Genomic DNA, 7,126 nt, shown 5'->3' with positions numbered 1-7,126 from the left:
CTTCCCACACGACCCAGAAACCGTCGGGGGTAGGCCCTCCGGCCACACACGCGGAGCAAAATGAGCTCATGTGCGATCGGGCGAGGCATCGAAGCCCAATCGTTTCTGTTCGTATGTACATCCCACATAGTGAATCCCAGAAAAAACTTTTCAGTTCGTATGTATATCACACACAGTTTTTTGTATGGAAATATTTTTGCAAGGTGGCCTAACGCAAACAGTTCTCTGCCGGAAGCCGCATGTGATTGTTAGTTGATCCAACATGCCTACTTTCTAGAAACGGGGTGGGTCATTTGAGTTCATCGCCCACGGTGTTGTCAGAGTAACCGTCTGCAACAGAAAACCCCAATAAGCATGGTAATTAGCATGTTATTGATAATCCATGTAGTAATCAAATTGACATTTCTTATAAAACACACCAGATATTTTATATTTGTATAATGGCACCAAGATTTCATAACCGAATTACATTAGATAGCTTCAGCACTCAGTTACACCAAAGAGGGATATAGCTAGCTATGCCATTATACAACAACACCAAGTTTCACGTGCAACATTGTGACACCCCCAATTTAATCATACACGCAAATGTGCACGATAAGATCAGGGACTCACGGAAGATACCACAACACAACTCTAAACACAAATAAGTCATACAAGCATCATATTACAAGCCAGGGGCCTCGAGGGCTCGAATACAAGTGCTCGAACATACACGAGTCAGCAGAAGCAACAATATCTGTGTACAGACATAAGTTAAACAAGTTGCCATAAGATGTCTAGCACAAACTGGGATACAGATCGAAGAGGCGCGGGCCTCCTGCCTGGGATCCTCCAACTACTCATGGTCGTTGGCAGCCCGAACGTAGTAGTAGGCACCCTTGGTGTAGTAGGAGTCGTCGATGGTGGCGTCTGGCTCCGGGGTTCCAGCATCTGGTTGCGACATCCGAGAAGAATGGAAAAGGGTAAAAGAGGGAGCAAAGCAACCGTGAGTACTTATCCAAAGTACTCGCAAAGCAAGGACCTACACTACATATGCATCGGTATCAATGACGAAATGGCTAGTATCTGTGGACTGAACTGCAGAATGCCAGAATAAGAGGGGGCAGCTAGTCCTATCAAAGACTATGCTTCTGACAGCCTCCATCTTGAAGCATGTACAAGAGAGTAGCTGGTAAGTTCAGCAAATAACAACGTATAGCATAATCCTACCCGGCGATCCTCTCTTCGTCGCCCTGTGAGAGAGCGATCACCGGGTTGTATCTGGCACTTGAAAGGTTGTGTTTTATTAAGTATCTGGTTCTAGTTGTCATGAGGTCAGAATACAACTCTGGGTCGTCCTGTTACCGTGGACACGGCTATTCGAATAGATCAATCTTCCCTGCAGGGGTGCACATTACTCGACACGCTCGATCACTCTGGTCGGACACACTTTTCTAGGTCATGTACGGCCTCCGAAGATCAACACATCACATCCCTACCTAGGCCCAATAGAGAGGTCAGCACGCCGATCTAAATTCTAAGCCCGCAAGGGGCTTGGGCCCATCACCCTTTGCACTCCTACAAGTTGCGTGGGCGGCTGGAAGCAGACCTAGCCCCCCTAATACAAGAGCAGGCGTTCCCATCTAATCCGGCGCACGCCACTCTGTCTCTGACATCTAGAAGGCTTCGGCTGCTACTACGATGTCGGTTGCCCATATCTTGTCCCACATGGCGGTTAGTGCGTATAAGGCCAATGACCAACTCAGATCAAATACCCAATCTCGTTAATCGTGTTATTATAAAATAACCATGGACACCGTCCAGGGATCAGGCCCACTTGTCTCCTAAGTGGTCACAACCTGCCATGTCACTCCGCCATAAAGATCCACACAGAGGGCTGTCAAGAAAAATGTCCTTTCAGCCCACAGTTCGTGGATCACTCGCGGGTACTCTACGAGCCGACCCGACTTTAGCACATAATGTATCATGTATAGTGTGTATATAGTTTATACCCATGATCACCTCCCGAAATGATCACGACCCAATAGTATAGCATAGGAGACGGACAAGAATGTAGGGCCACTAATGGAATACTAGCATCCTATAGTAAGCATTTAGGATAGCAGGTAAGGTATCATCAATTGTAGCAACAATGACAGGCTATGCAACAGAATAGGAGCTATCAAATCAACCACAGTAGCAAACCTAATACAAGAATAAGAGAGAAGAGAGTGGGCGATATCTGGTTGATCAAGGGGGGTTTGCTTGCCTGGAAGCTCGGCAGAGAAGGACGGGTCGTCAACACCGTAGTCGATCGGGCAGCAACAGTGGCGTCAGTCTCGAAGTCTACCGGAGAGAAGAGGGGGAAGAAACAATGAATACAATGCAAATATATGCATGACAAAACAAATTGCGGTGCTAGGTATGCCCTAACGCGGTAGTAGGCGATACTAGCGATGGGGGGAAACATCCGAGAAAGTATTCCCGATGTTCAGCATTATCAGATAGACGGACCGGAGGGGAATGGTTGCATGTTCACTATTCCAGGGACGTGTTGCAGATGATCGGACTGCGTACTCGGATTCGTCACGTTTTTCTGAGCAACTTTCATGTACAAACTGTTTTCATCCGAGTTAAGGATTATTTTATATAAATTTTCAAAGTTTTAACTCATTTTCTAAAATTCCTGGAATTAATATTTATTCAAAAATACCAGAGAGAAACACTGGGTGCACCCGATGCAGTGCACCAGTGAGGCTGACCAGTGGGTCTAGTCAATTGTTGACCCAGCAGTTGACTGGTCCACGGTTGACCAGTCAACTGGTCCTGTGGGACCTGCATGGCAGTGAGATTAAGCTAATTAATTAAGAGTTAATGAATTAATTAATTCACTAATTATTTTACTAATTATTAATTTTATTTATAATATTTTTTGTTCTGTTAAGGGGGCGGGCCCCACTGGTCATACCCAGGGGTGTTCTAAGAGGGGATTAATGGGTGGCTAACTGAACGTTGGGCCTGCTATGCACGCACGAGCGCAACCAGGGGTGTTGGCGGCCAAATCGCCAGCGCCAGCAACGGCGGTCGAAGCGGGAGGTTGCGGTTCTGCGGGGCTGCGCGGGGAAGGATGGTTGGGCGCGGGCAGTGCGCACGCGAGAGGTGGAGGGGACGGGGCGGCACGCAGGCGGGCAAGGCAACCGGCGGCAACGACAAAAACAGCAGTAGTACAGGCGGCCGAGCGGCGCCGGTAGCGAGCGGCAAGCGATGCGTGGGCGCAGGGGGCAGTGGTCACGTGCGCCAGCGGCGGCAGCAGGCAGGCGAGTAGTAGAGCCGCACCACAGTAGCAGCAGGAGGTAGCAGCGCGGGAGGGGGCGGCACCTTCAGCAGAAGCAATAGCACGCGGACAGTAGCAGGAAGCAGGCGGGGCACGGGGGTGGTGCAAGGGCAAGCCAAGGTGGCCTGATAGAAGATAGAATAGGGGTTGCAATGCATAACATACTCGTATTCATCCACGGTGGGGTAATATATAATATAGTACATAAGAGAGAGGGAGAGAGATACACACGCACATAAACAGACTAACAATTGATCCTAGATCGATGGGAAGATAGAGTGCGGCTAACAGCCTTGCATGCGCCATCCAAGGGCGATGGGTGCGTGGAGCGTACGACCAACTCTGGCCGGTAACACCAAGTCCAACAGTAGACCAAAGCATAGTCTAACAGCCCCCCGCAGTGTCAATGTGGGCTTGCCGGACCTTGAGACTGGATCGAAATTAGCAAAGAGCGTGGTTGGCAACCCTTTGGTGAAAATGTCAGCATACTGCGAAGAAGTGGGAACATGCAGAACCCGAACCTCGCCAAGCGAAACCTTGTCACACACAAAGTGAATGTCAATCTCGATATGCTTCGTAAGACGGTGCTGCACAGGGTTAGCAGACATGTAGACAGCAGACACATTGTCACAGTAGACAACAGTGGATCTGGACACTGGCTGGTGAAGCTCCTGCAGAAGTTGCCGCAGCCATGTAGTTTCGGCAACAGCATGAGCGACGGCGCGATACTCAGCCTCCAGACTGGACCTGGAAACAGTTAGCTGTCACTTGGATGACCATGAAACCAAATTATCCCCAAAATAAACGCAGTAACCAGACGTGGAACAACGATTGTCGGGACAGCCAGCCCAGTCGGCATCGGAGTACGCAACAAGAGAGGTGGAGGTAGAAGGTGTGATGTGCATACCTAAATCTAAAGTGCCCTTAACGTACCGAACTATGTGTTTGACAAGGTTAAGGTGTGAGGTGTGAGGCGCATGCATGAACAAACACGCCTGCTAAACGGAGTAAGATAGATCGGGGCGAGTGATAGTGAGATACTGCAAAGCACCAGTGAGACTGCGGTAGGTGGTAGCATCAGCAGCGTCAAGAAGGTCACCGGTGTTAACGGAAAGCTTGGCTCCGGAATCGATGGGGGTACGAATAATATGACACTCGGACATGCCGACACGCTGGATAATGTCGAGCGCGTATTGCCGTTGCGAAAGAAAAAGGGAGGAGGAAGAGCGGGTAACAGAGACTCCGAGAAAGTGCGAGAGAGATCCCAGATCAGTCATGGCAAACTCCTGTCGAAGACGAGAAATGACATATTGAAGGAAACTGGAGGATGATGCAGTTAGTATGATATCATCGACATATAAGAGATAGGCAGTGTGACTCGAGGAACGGTAGATAAACAAGGAGGTGTCCCACCTAGAGGCGGTGAATCCTATAGTCACTAGGAATTCGGCGAAGCGAGTGAACCAGGCGCGCGGGACCTGCTTAAGACCGTAGAGAGATTTACGAAGGAGACACATGTGCGAAGGCGTAGTAGGATCCTCGAACCCGAGAAGCTGCTGACAGTAGACAGTCTCGGCTAAGTGACCGTGGAGGAAGGCCTTCTTGACATCGAGCTGGTGAATGGGCCAAGAGGCTGAGATGGCGAGAGTGAGAACGACACGGATGGTGCTAGGCTTAACGACTGGTGAGAAGGTCTCATCGTAGTCGATCCCCTCGGTCTGATAAAAACTACGGACAACCCAACGTGCTTTGTAGCGCGCAAGGGTTCCACCGGAATGATACTTGACACAAAAACCCACTTCTCGCTGACGACATGAGAGCTAGCAGGACGGGGAACACGTGTCCAAGTGTCATTCTGAAGGAGTGCCTGATACTCATCAGTCATGGCAGCAGCCCAGTTAGGGTCGACAAGGGCGGCACAGTAACTGCGAGGTAGGGGGAAATGTTAGGAACGTCGACAAGAAAGTTAAATTTGCGAGAGGGAAGGGTAAACTCGGATTTAGCACACGTACGCATGGGATGTGGGTTAGCAGGGGTTGAACAGCGATTGCATGGGGCGGTAGGGATCGTGGAGGCGTGCTACATTGGGAAGGACTAGCACTAGCCGGCGCGGGAGCTGACGAGGCGGCCGGTCCTACAGGACTCGCCGAGGCAGGGCTGGGTGCGGAAGACATTGGGTTGGGTTCGCTAGATGAACTAGGCTGGGAGCAAGGGCTGGGCGTAGTGGCTGGTGTGGCAACGTCCGTAGAGGAGATGGGGGAGGATGGGATGGCCGCTCGAGCAGACAAAGCGGGACGGTCTGTTTGTGCTACCGGGCCAAGAAGAAATGGTGGGAGGGGACTAGCTGGGAAACTTGGGCCGGTTGGTAGATTAGAAAAAAGATCAGCAACAGAGGGTTTCGCAGGAGGGTGAATAGCGAACGGGAAAACGGTCTTGTCGAAAACAACGTGCCTAGAGATATGAACCCGGTGTGTAGAGAGATCAAGGCAGCGGTAGCCTTTGTGATCTGTAGGATATTCAAGAAAGAGACGCGCCGTCGACCACGGTGCCAACTTGTGGGCAGCAGTGGCGGACATGTTGGGAAAACAAAGACATCCGAAAACCCTAAGGTGATCATACGTATGAGGTTGAGAGAAAAGAGCCTCGTGAGGACTAGATCGGAGAAGGGTTTTGGTTGGCCGAAGATTGAGAAGATGGGTGGCAGTAGAGAGGGTGTCGGCCCATTACTTAGGCGGCATGTTGGCTTGAATTAGAAGGGTCCGTACAACATCGTTAGTGGAGCGAATAGCACGCTCAGCAGTGACGTTTTGTGAAGACGTGTAAGGACACGAGAACGCATGGTATTACCAAAAGGAAGGAAGAAGTCATGATTACTAGCATTATCAAACTCTCGGCCATTGTCGCATTGGAACGTGGCAATAGTGCGATGAAAATGGGTGCGAACAAGGGCATGAAACGAACGAAAAATAGCATGCACGTCGGACTTAAGGACAAGAGGAAACGTCCACCGGTATTTAATGTAATCGTCGACGATGATAAGGTTATTTCCAGAAACACAGGAGATGGGAGCTGTCCAGAGATCACAATGCATTATTTCGAAAGCAGCACTAGTAGAGCTACATGATGGATAAAAAGGCAAACAAACGTGCTTGCCCAACTGGCAGGCATGACAAAGTGGTCCACAAGCAGAGTTTTATTACATGAAGAAAACCCTTTATTGGAAAAAGTATGGGCGCCGGGGTGGCCGAGTCGGCGATGCCACAGATCCATGAGCCAGGAGACGGTGACGGTGAAGGAAACGACAACGTCACTCGAAGCGTTGTTGGCGAAGATGGGGTAGAGCTCGCTGCTACTGTTGCATCGGTGCAGTGCCACCTTGGTGATGGAATCCTTCACAGTCAAACCAAAACAATCAAACTCGATGGCAAGATTATTGTCAGTAGTATGGCGACGAATGGATAGAAGGTTTTTGACGATATTAGGAGTGACCAAAACGTTCTGAAGATAGAGAGGACGGGAAGCATTAGCAAGTGCTGCTGATCCTATGTGCGTGATGTGCATGGGTTGTCCATTACCAACGTATACAGGGGGATAATTGGTGATCGGGGTAACCGACGAGAGCATACCTGGGTCTGAGGTAATGTGAGAAGAAGCCCTGAATCCGCGATCCACCCGTTGGTGGAGTTCTGCAGCGTCAGGTTGTGGAGAGCCCCCATGAGCGCCACCTAATCCACTCCATCCGGGGCCGGCGTGGTGTGGTGCTGCGGTGACGGCGGAGGTGCAGCCAGAAGGGCCGGGTATGGTACCGAA

This window comes from Triticum dicoccoides, chromosome 2B (genome assembly GCF_002162155.2).
Source record: "Triticum dicoccoides isolate Atlit2015 ecotype Zavitan chromosome 2B, WEW_v2.0, whole genome shotgun sequence".
Classification (NCBI taxonomy): Eukaryota; Viridiplantae; Streptophyta; class Magnoliopsida; order Poales; family Poaceae; genus Triticum; species Triticum dicoccoides.
Note: the sequence above shows the minus strand (reverse complement) of the source record.